Genomic DNA, 20,171 nt, shown 5'->3' with positions numbered 1-20,171 from the left:
TTTATATATATAATATATAGATATATATATATATATTATATATATATATATATATATATTATATATATATGTGTGTGTGTGTGTGTGTGTGTGTGTGTTTATTTTAAACAACATACTATGAACTTTGCATGACTAAATCTGCTATAAGTCATTCCATCCCATTGCTGCTTCTCAATGAAGAAACCTTATATTTGTTTCTCTTCAGTGAAGCAGAATCCATTTGTTACTGATATGCATACTGCTGAAAACCGTCCTTGATACTGTTGTTTGAAAATTATTCAAAACTTCCTGTGACTTAAACAGTACTGTTATCTTTTAAATCGCGGTTAATTTCAGAAGGATTTAATGACCAAGTTTGCATTTTCTACACTAATTAAATTGAAAGAAAAATACGAATATTATAATTTTAGAGAACTCTAGGTATCTATTGTCATGACGGGTACCATTATGGGTATTAGGAAAAATCAGACAACCATGGGAAAGAAGTGTATTTGCTAAGTACATAAATTAAAACACACCAAGATTCACACACGTTTCTAGAATAATCAACAACAATAATAACAACAACAACTGCAACACAACATCAACATAAGTGAACTAGACGCTTACAAATGAGGGGTTTTGGCTATTAAATACACGCGGAAGTATAATACTCGCTCGTGTGATAGACGTAACATAATGAGTTTCAGTCCTCAGTATGACCCGTGGGGTTAGAGTTGCAAGACCAATCGGCCGGTGGTAAAGGAACTAGGTACAGGCTAAATTCACCTCGGTAATTAGGATCACCTTCACGTACTACGTGTCTTGTAATCTAAAGTCTTTGAGCTCCTTCTACAGAATTGTGGTTTGAGCTATGATGAGGAAGGTATTTGTGTTGTTCAATGCATTCCAGTTATCTTTACTGTGGATAACCTGCAGTCCATATAATTTGTGAGCATTTGGTAGCATCATCAGATATCTCCCTCTGAACAGGGACACTGGTATGAGTGAAGTTGACCCATTTATGTTCCATTTGCAGTTTGGCACCTTCATCTCCATATCGTGGTGCTAACTGTGCTCTTCACCGCTGCCATGCTCACTGTGCTCAACCACAGGGGTTCTTATGTAGTAGAATTACGCCCTCCCAGGGTGGCGGGGGTCCGGCAGGACAGCGAGTTGTAGTATTTCTTTCTTTGGGACCATGCTCTTCACCGCCATGTTCTCCTTCGCTGTGTTCGCCATGGCCAGAATGCTCCTCATGTTCGTGACCACCTTCAGCAGTGCCGTGCCCTCCGTGGCCACCTTCGGCAGCTCCGTATCCTCCTCCATGGCCACCTTCGACAGCGCTGTGTCCTCCTGCATGGCCGCCTTCGACAAAACCGTGTCCTCCCCCATGGCCGCCTTCGACAAAGCCCGTGTCCTTCATCCTGGCCACCTCGGCAGCGCCGTGTTCCCACCCCCTCCATGGCCACCTATTCGGCCAAGCGCTGTCGTCCTCCTGCATGGCTGCCTTCAGCAAAGCCGTGTCCTCCATAAAATGGCCACCTTCGGCAGCGCTGTGTCCTCCTGCATGGCCGCCTTCGGCAAAGCCGTGTCCTCCTCCATGGGCCACTTTCGACAAAGCCGTGTCCTCCTCCATGGCCGCCTTCGGGACAAAGCCGTGTCCTCCTCCATGACCACCTTCTTCAGCGCCGTGTCCTCCTCCATGGCCACTTCTTCAGCACCATGTCCTCCTCCATGGCCACCTTCCTTCAGCACCATGTCCTCCTCCATGGCCACCTTCTCAGCGCCGTGTCCTCCTCCATGACCACCTTCTTCAGCGCCGTGTTCCCCTCCGTGGCCACCTTCTTCAGCACCATGTCCTCCCGCATGTTCCGCCTCTTCTTGGGCATCCAGGAGAGACTGCTGGAGATCGAGCTGGTACAGAGCCTGTCGGAATCTATAAAAGTAGGAGGGGAGGGGAAAGAGTGGCCCCGTGAGAAACTCTTGAAAGTTCGAGGGTGTTCTTTTGTACCCTACGTAGTCATTTCCCCTAAATCCGTAAATCTTTCCGAACAGCTTCTCCAATCCTATTCCGTGCAAGAAGATTCCTCCTAGCGGTTTAAACTCTCTAGAAGGATTGACCGGCACCAATCCTATTATAAGGAGGAGGGTTACTGTCACAGAAGTCTGGAAAAGAAATATTGGGATATATTATATTCTCTTGCGAACTTGTTCTTTATTTCTTTATGATATAGCATGATTATATGGTCTCACATTTCATTAAAGGTATTATGACTAAATATATTGAAAACAACTCATTTACACAAAAAGTATTTCAAAGAATGTGGTTGGTTTGGATATTACAAATAATTACACAAATTTAGTAATGAAATAAACTTCTTGAATTTAGACTAAGCAGAGAACTGAAACTGTTACATAGGAATTAGGGTTCTTCTGAATAAAACTGATGTAAAAGGAAGATTCTTTCTTTATCAGTGTGTTTAGGGACTTTCTAGTCACCAGGTTGTACTTGTATGTATATTTTACATCACTCTTTCAAAGTAATTGTGAAACCACGTAAATAAATATTGCATATGATTTAGCAGAAGGATGTATATTAAGACACGTGTAAGCTTAGATTTCCGTCCCTTTGATTGATCATAATCCATAGTTGATAATACCTAAGGATATCCTTTTGAAGTTAGCACACTTTTATCAAAAACAAAAAAGGAAGAGTCCTGAGAAACATTTTAATGTTTTGATGTTTCTTTTTCAATGTTTATCGAAAAAGAAAACTAATGTTTATATTGCACATTCACCACAGTTCAATATAAGAAAAGACGACAGTGTTTATGAATGCACGAATTTACCCGAAGAGTTTCTGCTCCTGAATAGCTGAGTAGAATCGATTTCTCTGTTTTGCCAACTTATATGGAAAACGATCTCCTTTCACTTCCCTTTATATAACATAATGATTCCGGTCATGTCTTCACCCTTCTTCTCTCGCTTTCCAAATGGAAAATTTCTCCATTTTCATCCGGTCTCCATTTATATGCCCCATCAAAATATTAAATGATACTCATTACGATCTTGCTGGTCAGTTTTCACAAAGCACTTAAAACGTTCGTGAATTTTATATGTGTTTGTAAAATCTTATGCTGGACATTTTTTTACGGTATTTTAGAGATAGGGATAACTGTTTAGCATCGTTCTTTAATCTGCTTAGTGAATATGATAGATACAGCAAAATACACACACACACACACACACACACAGATCACACGACTGAGTAATGCACCACGAAGAACAAAAAATTATATATGTGAGTTTTAGACAGCTGCTCACCACGTTCATCTTGGTGTATCGAAGATAAAGGAAAGGAAACAGGGGTCTTTGGCTGAAAGACCAACAGTTGGGACTGACTCCAGCACAGGAGAATGGCCCGGCTTATATAAAAAACGGCTGGTACACCTCAGTTGCCAGCTCTCGTAAAAGAAAGCAGCGTTCTGACTCTAAGTCCAGAGGTAAAGTATAAATTTTTTGATAATTCATTCGATAATCAAGTTATATATGGAAGGTCATGATGATTAATTATGCCGTATATAAATATAACGTACTTTTTTACATGCATATTTAAAGTTTAGTGTCTTCCAAGCATGTTACTTTTCAGCTCGGGATCCTGTCCAAGTGAAAGTGAAGCTCGGCTTTACTTCAATCATGTGACTTCCTCTTTCTCGGATCTTCGCAAGGAAGGCTGCTTACAGTTGATTATTACTCCTTCCCTATTTGCGTTGTTTGTTTATTTGTTCCAGGTTGCTGACCAATAGGATAGGATAGGTCGGTTTCCCTTAATGCATGCGCACACGCGCTTGCTTGAGCTCCTTTTTCAGAAATGCATAGCATTTTGCATATTCATAGGTAAGAGTGTAAAGACGTTTATCAGAAATGTTATATCCAAATTCTTATAAAATTTAAAGCATATTCAGATTTTGGATCAGCGCATTCAATGCAGCTTAATTTTATCTTGGGTGGGTAGACTCATAAAAACTTTCTCTTTTTCTTACCTAAGTTCCTGTGCATACTTTGTTGACCTTTCACACTGAACGCCACAGGCTTGAGTGTGCATTTATTTACCTCCTGCACGCTGGTATTCGCTTGATTTCCATGTAAAACTGTGCATTGTTTTTCATCCATTTACATTTTCGTGTTTTTATACAGTTTTTATCCATTCAGCTTTACCTAACGAAAGTTACTCTAGGCATCTGAGGCTGAAAAGGGACAGGACTTTCGAAAGTGAAAGTTATCACTCTCGGCATTCTAAGGAGACGAGAGAACGGAATCAAGGTCTAGTCTGCGAATCGATCAACTATTCTAGGAATAAGGTGTCATAAATAGACACGTATTTTCATAATGACTTTATTAGTGCATTGACGAGTGACCCTCGTGTCCTTGGTAATTACTGAGAAAAAAATTAAATACAAACAGGCAAACGATTCTTGCTTATCCTGAACACCTGGACCCTAGAACCTCTCACCATTGACGAATCTGTTACTGGTTTCAAGATTTTTATTTTTATGAGTTCCTAGTTTTTCTGTGCTGACCCTAATTCATCATTTTTATATTTTGACCTAAAAATATTTTTACTTATTGAGAAAGGAACTTGCTCAGTCCTTTTTAGTATACCTGAGGCAAAAGAAGGAAAGTTACAATAGAAGTATAAAATCTGTTCATTGTAAATGTGTTTCCCACTGAGCTTTCATATTAGGTGTTTTAAAACAAGACCTGTGAAGTACAGGCAAAAAGAAAAAAAATAATAGAAATTAAGAATAAAAAGGAAACAAAGCATGGGGGTTTACTTAAGAATAAAATAGCAAATATTCAGAATTTTATGATTTGAGCTGAATGACTACAGTGCATGAAAGTACAGCGTATGAATATACAATATATATTGGAATAAAGGCGAAGTCATGTAACTTTGGAAATTGCTGAATAATACTGTTATTGAAAATCGGTACTTTAATCACACTTCCGTTTCTACAGACTACTCTTGTGGCATGTTTGCCTTTCATTATAACCTCCATCTCCCTCCCTACCTCTACCTCTTTCCGCCTCTCTCTCTCTCTCTCTCTCTCTCTCTCTAGACAGTGAATGTTTACATCAAAATCGGAATTCTGTCTTAAGACGGCCGAAACAACCCATTTGCACATTGACAGTAATCGATGCAATGTTACCTTCAATGATAATGTTAATTATTTCAATAAGTAATTATCTCAAGGAGAGCAGAATTTTTTAAGATTGCGAGGAAAAAAGGAATGGGGAAAGATCAAAGCATTCCTTCCATAAATTTTGAAGGGGAAAATTTAGTCAAAGGAAAAGTGAAAATACGCATCTTTGCAGTGAAAGGACAATTACAACAGTGAATCTGGATTTGAATACCTCATCAGAATAGAAAATAGTCGAGGAAAGCAGCCGTAGATCGGTGACAAAGTTGAGGCATTTTAATTTAATGGCATCAATAGAAGAGCTCTAGAAGACTCTTTCCGGCATGTGTAAGGAAAATTACTTTACCTAAATATCATTCTTGCCTTTCCAAGACGAAATGATGTAGTATGGTTCGGGACATAACTTTTGTCCAGGACACATTTCAAGTTTATAAAGGTAGCCAGCATATTGCTTGAAGTAAAATGGATGGATTAACATGGAGGAGTTTCTGGTAATTGAACGGGACACACTTTAAGAAAATAGTATCAATAAACAATGTAGAAACACTGTATTCGTAAAGACTGTAGATGAATAATATTCAAATCAGATTTGCATTTTCAGCATCTCTTCTGCTCGAGTATATATATCGTCTTGGGACTGATTAGTACAGTGAATTAATCAATACTGAGTCGTTGTAAATGAAATAGCATTAGCAAAAACATATATATATTTTTAACATTTAAGGTGGGTCAGAAAGAGGCGGAGAAATATTCAATTCAATAACTCATCAGCATCATTACCTACGATAATGGTTCTTGCTACCATGAGGACTTGGACACCGCAACATCAAGTTTGCCCTTTACTATTACAGGTAACTTCATTATGGACCTCTATCGGTACTTATGGTATCCGCGTGAAGCTGCGGGTTCCCGTGTAGAAACGCCGCCCTCCGGGTCGATAGGGGTCAGGAATAACTGCAAAATGCGTCTTTTCATGGGAATTGTGCGAATCTCCGTTGTGTGACCCTTCGCCGTGGTCACCATTGGCACCATGGCCCCCATTGCCGTAACCTCCGTTGCCGTGGTCACCATTGGCACCATACCCCCCATTGCCATAACCTCCGTGATCATTATCATGCCCACCGTGTGATTCTTCATGCTTCCTTCCGCATAAGCAAGAGCTTCTTGTTACTGGTACCAGTACTCAGGGAGGGAAAGAGAGGTCCTTTGAGGAGCTGTTGGATGTTCTTGGGTCTTCTTTTTCGCCTGAATTCTCTAGGACTAAAGCCGCCAAGCCTTCCGAATATAGCCTCAGTCCTATTCCGTGCAGGAAGAACCCAACCCAATCAATTCTTCGTCTCTTCCAGAGGGACTGGGACTGGCTGACGACCAGCAGAGAAAAATGCAGGAGACTGCCGCCGCTAAAGTCTGGAATAGCATTGGAACAAAATAATGGATTATTAGATTTGATTCCAATTAGGGTTAAATTGCTATAAGTACGTGGAAGCAACTAGTGATTATAGTTTATCAGTGTTCAAAACTGTGAAGAGAAATTAATTTTTTGTTTGGGAAGAAATAATTACAGCCCATGGAACTTTTGATATATTTTATAATGATATATATACTTGTTCAGTAATATTCACCATATTTTGCTTGCTATCCCTTTACTTAACTGTCTTAACACCTAAACTAATAAAACTTTTGATGAATAATTCCAGGTAGCATAACCTTTCAATCGTACTGTTAAAATGTCTGTAAATCTAATGGCATGTAAGACTTTTTATTACTGTTTTTTCATCAGCACCTAATTCAAATGCTGTAATCTGCAATATAACAATGGCGTATTTTTTCGAAATGATCTTTAAAAAGAAAACTCTTCGTATTTTTGTTTCGAAAATTCTTTAAAGAACTGTTCTCAAATGGAACTGTTCAGAAGAATAGATAATATTATTTGACGCGGATGCAGAGTAGGGAGACGGGTAGGTGTGAAAAAGCCTAACCTAACCAGAAGCCTTACCAATCCTAACCTAACATAAGGCGCCGTGCCCTGACCTGGCCTCGGGGAGCGGGGAGCTTCACACCCCTGGACACCCTCCTCAAATAAAACTGAATATCCCTGTCTCCCTACTTTGCATACTGTCCTATTATTTGAGTATAATCAGGAGTTTTTTTTTTTTTTTTTTTTTTTTTACGCCCCACATTAATGATCCATTGCTGCACGCACCAGACTTCTACTGCTTGTTACAAGTTTTCTAAGCACTGGTTCTGGAAAGGCTTCCAAGTCTTACAAGCAGCCTTGGGAGATTATATATGGTCTTCATTGATAGGTGAGCATCTGCTAGGTAACCGAACAGACACAATTTGTTTATTTAAGTTCACTGATCAAAGAAGTTCTGCAGTGTGCTGTATATGATACTACCTGATCTTAATAGGTGGTCACCAGACCAGATATTGACAGAATTTTATATATATTTATATTATATATGTGTGTACTTACATACATACATACATTTGCAGCACATTCTCTACATAATTAAATTTGTGATCAGTGAAGCATCGCTATTCTTTGTCAATACCTGGTCTGGTGACCATCTTATATTAATGCCATGGGGCGCCATGTACAGTGCACTACTAATTTCACGATCATTAAAGTTAAACAAATTGGGCCTGTTCGATTCCTAGAAGCTCACCTATCAATATATATATATAGTGTGTATATATATATATATATATATATACTATATATATATATATATATATACATACATATATAGATATACATATATATATATATATATATATATATATATATGATATATATATAGTATATATATGTATATATATATGCATATAGAAGGTATCCAGGTACTTTGGTTTTCTTTTAATGCTATCCGCAAACATCAGGGTCGTATCTTTACACTTTGTGTTTTTCACTTTAAACTATTTCATATTTCATGATCTGACTCACGATATATCTAAGGAGATTTATTGTGGGAGGGGGTCCGGGTTTAATCTTTATATCTAACTGAAGATTCGTAATCTAACATAGAAAAGCCATTAAAGTCAAAACCAAGTTACTTTATGAATAAAATGCTTTTTATGCATATAGTATCGAATTTTTTAGCAAGTTGCTCACCACGTTCATTTAGGCGTACTGCAGATTTGCAAAGGAACAGGACCCTCAGTTGGAAGTCCAACAGATAAGACTTGACTATTGCTTGCGGTCGAATGACAGTCCTTTTATATTAGTTAAGACGTGGAATCCGTCGGAGTTGCCAGTTGCCTCCGTATGCTGTTTTTCGAACAAGATGCATTTCGAAAGCTTGGAAAAAGATTTCGACGATTTCCTTGTGTTTTTATTATGATCCTTCCAGAAGCATCTAAACCTACGTTCTTAGTCAGTTTTAGATAGTGCATACGTTTTATGTGAGGAAATTGTTTATCGTTCATTTCCGCTCTCAGTCGATGTCAACAACACCGGTGACATTCGCAAAGTCACGCAACTTTCTTACCTGTTCTCTAAAAGAGGCTAATTGTAGTTTAAGCAAATATTTTTTATTATGGTACTTCTGTTTTTTTTTTTTTTTTTTTTTTTCTGACCCATCAATCGGTCTTTCCAACTGGCTAAGAAATTGGTGTTTCATTCTGATATATTTTACGATGGTTATGCACGACGTTTAATCTAAGTCAATCACAAAGTAACCTAACTATGAGTGGATTAGCGAAAAATTAATGTTTGTTCAGTAAAATGTTACCATGCCAGCTAGAAGTCCTCATAAGGTATTCAAAATCCTTAATCACGAATTCATATATCAATTCTTTCTTTTATTTCTCTTGTATTGCTAACCTATTTAGTATGTTGATGCAGATGATATGTGACACATTTACATTGATTATGAATTAGACATGTTAACTAAATAGCCTATGATTTTACATAAATCTTTGTTTTCAGTGACATTTTTGGTTTTGACACGAATGAGTCCAGATTAATCAATTGCATAAGTTAAAGCTTTCTCAGGTGTTGAGCCCGCACATTCCTGTCATGTTCTCTTTCTTTTCATAACTGATTATACTTGAATTCACACCAGAAGCGATCGATTTATGTCAGCAAAAACAACTGTCTTCTGATACTTGTACAGCACACAAAAAAAAAAAACAAAAAAAAACATGAAGCAAGTAAAAAATACTCAGAAGTTTCTTCGGTGTAATCGACTTTCTGTAGTGTTCAATGCTGTATGAAATTCAGTCTCGGCCCATGAAACTCTCAGCTGGTCGCGGTGGCCTGTGTTGTCGCGTTGCCAGGCGCACGATCATGGGTAACTTTAACTTTAAATAAAATCAAAACTATTGAGGCTAGAGGACTGTAGTTTGGGATGTTTGATGAATGGAGAGTGGATGACCAACATTCCAATTTGTAGACTCAGTAGCTCTAAGATCTGTTCTAAGATATGAAGGCGGACAGAAAAATGGCGGACGGACAGTTTTCTATTTACAGAAACCATGAAAAATAGTTATTGTACAGATGTCCATCTCCTGGTGACTTCGGAGTTAACCTTTTGCATGTGTTCAGCTCAAAACTGATTTTTAGTGCATAAATTGGCACCGGTATAGGCTCTGTCATGATAACCTAATCGAAGTAAAGATAAAAAGGGGATCAGCGCATCTTGGATTAATCATCATTAGCAGCCATAATAGAGCTCATAGAATGGCAGATGAATGCATTAGACGGATGAGCCTGTTACACGTTTCAAAACCCTTCGCTGTTTTGTTTATTGAAGAAACCTCCTTTGCCTTTTGACATTTGTCGTTCATCATTGTTCGCAATGACGCGTGAGTTTCAGACAATAAAAAAGAAGAAAATGGGAAGAGTGCTGCAGATTGCTTGAGTATGAGTTAACTGCATTTTAAAACAGGAAAATCCTTAGTATTGTAAGTTGCCCTGACAATACATTTAAACTGGGATAACATAAGTCTTTCCACTTTGTTTAACAAATCACGATCAATCGAAGTTCAAGGGACACTTTAAATTGGAAAAAGTTCTTACCATTTAAAATCACCATTTAAATTGCCATCTTGGACAGAAGCATATTTGGATTTTTGCATTCTCTGTCTTGACAAGGAGGAGTGGATGCAATCATGGGTATATATACGCCATGTTAACTACCACAGTACTTTCAATAATGCATCATGGTAACAGGATGTACAAATAAGGTCTGTTCGCAGGCTTATGTAAGTACATATATAAATATATGATATAGTATATGCATACATATGTATGTGTCTATATATATGTATATATATTTGTATACATAAATATTATTACATATGCATGTATATGTATATAATATTATATATATTTATATATATATATATATATATATATATATATATATATATAGGAGAGATAGAGAGAGAGAGGAGAGATAGAGAGGAGAGAGAGAGAGAGATTTAAAGAACCTTGTGCATTGAAGTTTTACAAAAGTTTACGCTTATTTACTTTTCCATTTCCTTCTAAATAGCTTATTGTAAATACTGTTAGGCTGTTAAGGGTCTAGTAAAGCACTTAAAATAGAAAATCTAAGTCAGTTTTCAAATACATATCTATACGATAAGAACTATGCAGTTGTATATTCAACAGACTTATTCGAATAATATTTATTTTATATATATTTTACACTTTGATAGGTATCATACAAAAGGCAGCCAGTTTAAACGTTATTATACAAACCTTTCTAAAATAAAAGGCACATACCTAAATCAAATAAAAGACCAGAGCTACGAAACTTGAGTAAAATGGAATGGAAACAAAAATATGAGATGAGTAGTGAATGAAAGGAATGAACAAATAGATAAAGCAGAAATAAGCAGAAAGTGATAACTAAAGAGGCCAGAATTACTAATTCAAAGGAGCCAGTTTGCAACATGATCACAGTTTTTCCTAACAATTATGACGATTATTGTTGGTAAAACCTGAGAAGACTGGAGACAGTTTTCAAGAAAAAGGAATACGAGAAAGCTCCTGGCAACAATCACTGGGTAACTGCAAAACGAGTAACATATCAAAGATGTGGAGGCGCAAATGCGAATGGCGTTAAGGTTGACTGTTTCTTGAAAAAAGCTTGTGAAGGAAATCTTGGTATAAATCGCGGCTGCCATTGCTAGGTAATTGTAACCGACGCGTAGAGCGTCATTGTCTTCAAGATATACACGTAACATCCCGGCAGCACAGCGGTATTCCACCAGAATCATAATAAAGGGCCTGAAGCACAGTCTATTAATGCCATCGTCTCAGTAGTGAGGAATGTTTTCAAAAGAAGGCTACTCGGCAAACAATAGATGATTCAGGTTTTTAGGTTTTTAGGTTTTTTTTGCTGTGCGAATAAGAAAGTCTGGTCTTCAAGGTAAAAACAGGTACAGACAAAATTCAGAAACATAAAACTGAAGAGCAACTCAAGATTACGTTAGCAATTAAGCTTGGTTTTGCTCCATGCCACACTATACTCTGTTTTTTTTTCATCTGTCCATCTGCCTATGGTGTTTGTGTATGGCAACACTGCGTCCCGGTAAATAGTTACGCTGTGTGAAAGTGTTAGGTTAAATAAAAGGATATCTGGGTGTACATTTGCAACTGAAAAGTGTTTTAATAATTTACTGTATGCGAATTACACCGTTAATATTCGAAATAGGATATTATTATAATCGTTGAATGTAAGCTGAATGTAACTATCTAAAGCCCGGGACGCAGTGTTACCATACAAAAACACCACAGGCCGATGGACAGATGAAAAAAAAATAGAGTATAGTTGCTCGACTTACTGATTGGTTACATATTTGTTTGTTCTAGCAGGCCAGTCGATCTGTTAGGTGTGAGCAAAAATAAATGAAAAAATAAATATGATTTACATAACTTGCACACTATAGCAGTTCATTTTAAGGGGAAGTCGTTATCACTGACTGAAAAAGTCAAGGGTTGCTTAACACTGCTCTGTAAACCAGACGTGATAGGTCTGGGATCTTTACAAACAGCAAGAATATCTTTCTTTTGGTCAGTTGAAACCGGTATGTACTAAGCTCCAAAACTCAAGTTGCAATGTCTATGTTCAAAAGCCTGTAAAGAAACATAAAGTTATTATCAACTAAGAACAAATTTTGAATCCCTAATACAGTCTGAGTGCACAGTTCTCTGGAGGACTAAAAAGCTGATATCACACCTGTATTACTTTCTTGCTAATGACAATGACAAATGAACTTCATTCGAGGAAGAAACAGCAGTCGTTTTAGCAGTTACTGGAAGCAAAGGGGGAAATACATTTTCAAAGGAGTGGCTTAAATAATTTCCAATCCAAAAAAAATGAGGTGAATTAACAAGATTTTGGTTTTGAAAAAAACAACTTCACCCCTGTCCAGTTAAAACTGGCGGCAAAGAATCTTTCCAGCATTGGAGGTAAACTTTATTTAAAAGATAGAAAAGTTGCTAAGAAAAATTTAGCAAGTACTTAACAATATGCAACATTAAAGTCTTTCTGTGACACATTTAGGTACATATTTTATAATGAATAAATTGCTACATATAAAATGACGAATGAAATGTAATTTCTATCTAGAACCTTCAAAGAAGACAAGAAATTAAATAGGAACAAACCTAGTTAGTTCAGTTAAGGAATAGCTGCCATATTATTTTCAACTAAAGAGTGAAACAATACAGACAAAAAAGGAATGTCTAACTGCAATTAGTCTCGCTAGTATAAGAGTAGGAGAAAAATGTTGCTTAGTAGAAACACTGAGAAGACAATAGTGTATCTGAGGGCAGTCGTGTAAGATTTATCGAGGCCATATTTGCTGTGCGCATCCTTATAGTGCTATTGGTCTTCGTATTTGTGAACTTCTGACCGCGCGGTTTATTAGTGACGTTGACGATTCCTTCCTTACGTAACTTGGTACAGATAATGGTGGCGGTTTCTAATTCTGTGTTGACGCAGACCGTGTTGAGCAATATGGCGCCCTACGTAGACATGGTGCCTTCTGGGATAATGGCGGTGTTGGTGATAGATGGGAGTGAAATGCGTAACGGCGGATGAACCCTGCGGAAGTCCATTGTATGGGTAATATCCGTAGGCAACAGTATTTCCCAAATACCCATGCCCATTATGGACGCCGCTGACATGGCTATCGGGGTGGGGGCCACTTGGGTGGTGAACATTGTGTTGAGGAGGATGATGGTATGGTCTCGTCCTGAAGAACCTGCCGCTTCTTGCACCTACTCCTCCGTTAGGTAGTACTCCAAACGGTGCCTCTAATCCAGTTCCAGGTTCCAGCTCGCTTCCAGAGGGGCTCGGACTGGATGACACCAAACAGAGTATAAGGCAGAGAGCTACTGTCGTTAGTGTCTGAATGGCAATTGAATCTGATTAGTACCACGTAAAAAATAACTAATTTCAGATTGAGATCACCGCTACTATGGATGTGAAAGCAATCAGTTGTGGTTTTAGGTTTTTTATATTGTGAAAAGAAATAGACATCGTGAATGTTATAGGAAATACGGAAATTGCTGTTGTAAAAACCACAGATTTCTCTACTAATCTCTGTTCGTTAAGTAGTTACTGATCATTAGTTTAGCTGTGAAACTCTTGGAAGTTCTGTGCGCGTTTTTTTAGCCACCCAGATTTGACCATTCAAGTGTTTTTACGTTTTAAGTAGAAGCTTTTTGCACGATACTCAAACCAAGTTTGGAATGACAGCGTTATGTCCGAATAATCTTGCTTTATATTGTTTTTCACCAAAGCCCGATCTAAAATCAATCGATAAGCAGAGCGTAAATTACTAAGGAGATTTGCAACGACTATTGCCTCATTATTGGGTAACAATGAAAATATATAACTCAATGAAGGATTAAGATATGAAACTGGTGCTGCTAAACTAACCAATTCTCGAAACTAAGCGTGAGCGAATCATTCGATGTAATATAAAATTTAAGGCAGTTTGTCTTGTATGCCAAGAGAAGTATTTAAGAATTCGTCATTTCTCTCGTGTTTGAATATGCTCGTGCTGAAGCCTTTGACAACTGCAAGAGTAATGTGGGCAGGAAGGTAGGCATATCAGCATAAGTTAAGGATTTGTTTAAAATAACCAGTTTCATTTTATTTACAAAAAAAACTTACAGTCAGCCTTTGACTTAACGCAATTTTAATAACAGCTGGAGGGAAAAAAAATCCCAGGAAGTTACAGAAATCTTTCTACGTTTGCTATGAAACGTAAATAACAAACTTGAAGACATTTCGTCCTAATGCATCAAAAGATTAAATGCAATATGCAAAATTAAAAGTCCAGCAACTCCGGAAATTAAGGAAGAGGGGACTCGGGCAATGATGGGGAAATAGACTCGATAAAGTTAAACAAATCGAAAAATTAAGTACTATCTAGTTTAACCAAACCACTGAGCTGATTAACAGATCTCCCTAGGATGGGCCCGAGGGAGTAGATATTTTTACAACCTACAGCTTATTGTGGGGATTTGAAACCACCAATTATGACGAGACATTAATTTCTAATCACCAGAAAACGAATTCCTTTGATTCCACTTTGGCAGAGCCGGGAATCGCACTCGGGACTATCGAACCGTTAGGCAAGCACATAAACCACTCGTCCAAAGATGGAACAGTTGAAAGAACAATTGTATAACGAAAAATATTCCGGCTTATACTAATGGCTAATCAAACGCTTTGACAAACACTGATAACCTTTAGAGAGCTACATCTTGATAATAAAACCGCACGTATTTCTTTCTTATTATTTTCTTATCAAAGGTAACTTCACTACCTACAATGAGCGTGAAAGCACTGTTTGAGTGTTTTAATCATCAATGTTCTAACTGTGAGATTAAATGAATATTTGTATACGTTACAAAAAATCACGTGAACACAATAGACAAAAAAAAACATGAATAATAATAATAATAATAATAATAATAATAAAATAATAATAATAATAATAATAATAATAGGCACGATCCCAAGATCCCTGAAAGAAAGGAATCTAGAAAACTAGATGCTGAAGTAGCTCCAGGACTCATGCAGAAGAGTGTGATCCTAGAAACGGCACACATAGTAAGAAAAGTGATGGAACTCCTAAGGAGGCAGGATGCAACCCGGAACCCCCTCTATAAATACCTCCTAGTCGAAGTTGGAGGACTGTGATAGAGCAAAAAAAAAAAAAAATAATAATAATAATAATAATAATAACTGCCTATTTAAGTCACTATCTGTCTTAGCTCAGCAGTAAAAATTTTGAATATTTTCATGCTTTTTATTATCACTTGGCCATCCAAAGTTGACTGAAATTTGCTCATTTCCGTGAGGTGAATCGTTTTCAAACAATATCTTGAACTTCATTTGGGACCCAACCTTAAGTCACACTGCTTTGTTTTTTAGTTTTCTGTAAAAGACGACTACTGAGATGGCTTTGTCCACCTTCAGCTCTCAACACCACTAAGGTTAGAGGGCTTCAAATTGTTATGTTGATCATCCACCCTACAATTAAAAATAATTTTTAAAATGTCAACAGTATATTTTTTTTTTAGTTAATTTGAAAGACTTAAAAGAATAAAGTATCACTAATTACTGGAACAGATTTGAAAAACTATTATGTTCTCACGTCATTTAAATAGACTATTTAATACAATGAATATTAAGAGAATTAAATATCACGGGTAATAGGTAAGGGATTGTACAAAATAACACTTGCGAAGTAATCGGTAGAAAAGCGGGCGATCATCATTCAGCAGCGTATATTTTTTTTTTTTTTTGCTATTTTTTAAAAGTACATTTTGCACTTAGTTTATATTGGTTTTCAATTTTGTTAAAGCAAAATTAAATTCCAGCACTTTTCCTTAACCAAATCTGGAATGCTTGGAATTTTTTGGAATGTGTTAGGTAGTCTGTCTTTTTTAACCTCTACAGTCAAAAAAGCTTAAGGTTTACTGTTTGAAAAAGGTGGCTTGCATTTTACTCTTAGGGGAACGGTAATATTTGCTTTATTATTATCAAAGCTGTTTTTATTTTGCAGTTATTTGTTTATATATTTATATAGCATTATATGCTCTTTTGGGACGTGTGGTCACTGTTGCAGAAATATTGATTTTTACGATAAAAGTTGGGTTCCTTCTTATCTTCACATTTCTCGTCATTTAGTCATTTCATCACATTCAAATTTCATATTCCCTTTTCCTAAGTACGCCTCTCTCGTTGAATTTATCAGTAAAAACATTACTGTTTACAGTAAATATTCACCACTAACTGGGAGTTGGAAGTTGAAACTTCTGCGAGGTTAACGGTGACCTATTTTGGAATCTCTGACTTGAAACTTGAAACTGAGACATTTTGGAATCTGACTTGAAAGATGACTTGAAACTATACTAAGTATTATCTGTAAAGGGTCTAATTATCTTTTTAGTTACATTTTAAATCCACGAAATCTATCCTTGCATCTGGCTAAACTATGCAATGAACTGCAATACAACTTAAATGATAATAACAGGGTCATCAAAGCACACCGAAAGAAATAAATGTCTATAAACTATTGGCTCACTAAGTTCATCCTGGAGTGTTGTAGACGATCAAGGGAAACGCGACCCCTGGATGTACAACCGACAGGTAGGACTGACTGACTAATAGCACTGGCGAATGCCGTCTTTTTATTATAGTAGTAAATACGGTTCAGTTGCCAGTTCATCATAAAAGCTTAGAGTAACCATCACCACGGACCATATTGTTATCAGAAAAAAAAGAGAGAAAATTATGGTATAAGATATGCTGAGCTTTTTTATAATCTGCTCACACTGCCAGCGGACGACGTCAATCCAAACCAAAAAGGTCTTCGTGAAATCATATGCAATCCTTACCTGTCAGACTCGACAGAGGCCGACTGCAGGCTGAACTTTACCTGTGTCTTCTCTTCGTGTGGTGTCAGTATTTCTTTATTTTTAATTTCATTGTGTCCCTTCAAGAGGAGATTTCACGGGGTTTTAATTTAACTTTTTATTGACTAAGTAAATGGGTGTTTCAATCTCTGGTCTGTCTCTGAGTCTCTGATAGGTTTAGTATATCATCCAAACTCTTGAACTATAATACTGTTACTGAAAATTAGAAAATTAACTTTCCTGGATCGTCATAAAAATGCCTGACCAACAAGAGGTTTAATAGCTATTTCGTATCGTCAAGAGGCACATTATGACATCTTTGGGAGAGGATTAGTTTTTTTTTTTCTTTTTTTTTTTAATTTTTTTTTTTTTAGCATGGCGCCTTTGGTGCATATTGAAGGTTTCTTGCACTAAAAAAAAAAAAAAAAAAAAACATTTTTTTTTCAAAGACTGATTTGTTTAAATGATCATTTCTGAATAATCGCCACGCTGGTGAGATTTTGTTAAACTGAATAAATAGAACATCAGGAGGCTGGATTACACAGTAAGGTTACTCTGTTTGCATCAAGATGTTTTGCTTTTGCCTGGAATAAAGCGTTTTTTGTTCCAAAAGGGTAGGAACTGATCTTTTTCAACAATGACTTCCTCTGATAACTTCTCTCAGTCTCCCTGAGGATGTTGTGCAGTTAGACCTCAAAAGTTTTGATAATTCATTCACATTTTTATGTATCTTTTAATTTATCAATTAATTTTTATTTTTATTTACTGATAACTGATCTCTTCTTTCTGTATTTCATGTAATCTTTAATATCTTTCAAATTATTTTATTGTTTATTATCATTAGATGAAAACTTTTTCTTATGGAACTAGCCCAAGGAGCCATTGAACTTGAAATTCAAGCAATTTCAAAGATTTATGGTGTTCATTAGGAAGAATTAAGAGGAGAAGTAAAGTGAAATACAGAAAGAAGAGAAACCCACTTATCAAAAAGAAAAAATGATATAGATAAAAAAAAAAGTATCAGAATGTAAGAAGAATAGTATTAGGTTAGTAATGTATTGCATTTCGCTCTATCTTCTCAAAGTTCCAATTGCACGACATCCTCGGGAGCCTGTTCTGCAGCCCCAACAGTTTTGAGGAATAGAAGACCTCAGGAACGGAGAAAATCCACAGCGAGGCACCTTCACTACATATTGGTGCCGCTGTTCAGCGAATCTGGTTTTGCTCTCGGCAGATAAGGGATCAGGGATCGTGAATGCGAAAGATCTTTGTTGAAATACAGCTTATGAAAAAGTGACAGGTCCAAGTCATCACTGCTAACATTAGTAAAACAGAAACCTATACCCCACGAACCACTCTGTCTAAGCAAATCTCTGGCAGAAGCAGACATCTTCTCCGAAGAAAAGTACTTGCAGAGGAAGGACAAATGACTTAAAACATGTTGCCTTGATCTTATCACTGTTATAGATACACGAGGCCCTTACGAGCAATATACTAACTTTCGTTCGGCATTTCCCGAAACTTTCATTAGATGTCTCTCAAGGTTAGATGTGATTCCAAAGTTACACCTAGAATAGTTAAAGCTTCAGACTCATTGAAGAAAGTTCCATCCACCTTTATTGGAGGATGGGGTGGAAAATCTGTACGAGATCTGCTAATCAATAGTGTTTTCGTTTTACTGGAGTTCAGCCTCATAAACCCACCTACTACACCATTCCCTCCCTAGCCCAGTCCATGTCCGATTGAAGCTGAGGGCAGCTTTCATTTCTCATGAACTGAAGACTTTACTACACCCACACGTATTGCATCATCGCATGCTGAACAATCTTGTTTTCCAGGCCAACAACCATGTCACTTATAACCACTGCATACATTAAAAATTATCATTATATTCTTTTGGTAGCCCGAATTTGAAGTCAATGGCATCTGTGGGCTTGTTTCCATGTAAATGGGGAAATGGGGGCTAATCTTCTGAATAATAATAATAATAATAAATAATAATGATAATAATAATAATAATAATAATAAAATAATAATAATCACTGATAGCGGAATCTGCTCTGTGTTGGATTCATGCCGAGTGGATATTCTGAGTATTTTATAGCAATGATACAGAAGGAAGTGTATGCGTAATAATTTTGAATGGCAACTCACTGAGATGCCAGCCAGGTTCATTCATTATTCAGTCATATATTTATTGAACCGTTTTTAACAATTCTGATTCTTCAATGATAGTTTTGCAGTATTTGAATCTGCTACATCAGTATCACGTAGATTTCTTAAAACTATTTTCTCGCTTTTTCGGAAACCCCAACACTGGCAATAGACACATTGGAGTTCTGGATAAGGTATTTACCAGTTTCTGAAGATATTTCCTGAACTTGCAGCCTATTCAAATCGGAGGTTTGTCATTTATGATGAATTCTATGACATTTAAGAAAACAATGTCCTCTGGCTGAGTGAGTGGTAAGAGAGGACATATTACTGCGAGACGTTGTCACTAATCTTAGTAGTATTGGCATCAGCTGCATGAATACGGCTATGAGGTGGGAGGATTCTGTCTGATAGCTCGCTGCACGTTTATCTTACGCTTCAAATGATATCTCTTTGAGGGCTTTAACATAATAAAGCCTTCTATCAGCAGCCAGGAATTCACTAACACTTTCCTATCGAGTGAATTCAGTATATTTGTCCCCATACAAGGGACACTGTAGTTTGACAGTGAATATAGGCTCAGCTATGAGTCTAATCTGCCTTGCTACTGCAGTATTACTCAATTAACTGTCCAGTTAATGCTATTTTATTTAAGAACCTCCCGTCTTTTCGTGTTTCATTGTTAAAGAAACCGCCCAAGCCACTTTTAACACGACCTATAACTGGCTCACTTAAGGTAGATTCTTGGATGAGCCCTATGCCTACAAGACGTTTAGTTCGGCAGCCGCTGATTGGCTGGCAGCTGCCTACTCCCGGTACCAGCCAATCAGCGGCCGCCAGACAAACGTCTCGTATAAGCATAGGGCTCATTCAGAATCTACCTTGAGTGAACCAGTTATAGTTGTCTCTCAAAAAAGGATCCCCTTAAGTCTCGGTCTCCT

At 37.1% G+C, this 20,171-nt stretch overlaps 1 protein-coding gene across 1 annotated transcript in view; it reads right to left on the bottom strand.

Annotated features, from left to right (window-relative positions):
- Positions 1-675: 675 nt before the first annotated feature.
- The window catches only part of LOC135216855 (uncharacterized), a 75,980-nt gene continuing 56,484 nt past the window's right edge, over positions 676-20,171 (bottom strand). The window contains exon 3 of the transcript XR_010314946.1: positions 676-912. The gene's annotated coding sequence lies outside the window, so the exon portion shown is untranslated. The remainder of the gene's footprint in view (positions 913-20,171) is intronic.

The sequence above is a fragment of the Macrobrachium nipponense genome, chromosome 6 (genome assembly GCF_015104395.2).
Source record: "Macrobrachium nipponense isolate FS-2020 chromosome 6, ASM1510439v2, whole genome shotgun sequence".
NCBI classification, from domain to species: domain Eukaryota; kingdom Metazoa; phylum Arthropoda; class Malacostraca; order Decapoda; family Palaemonidae; genus Macrobrachium; species Macrobrachium nipponense.
This window is presented reverse-complemented; position numbering and strand designations above follow the sequence as displayed.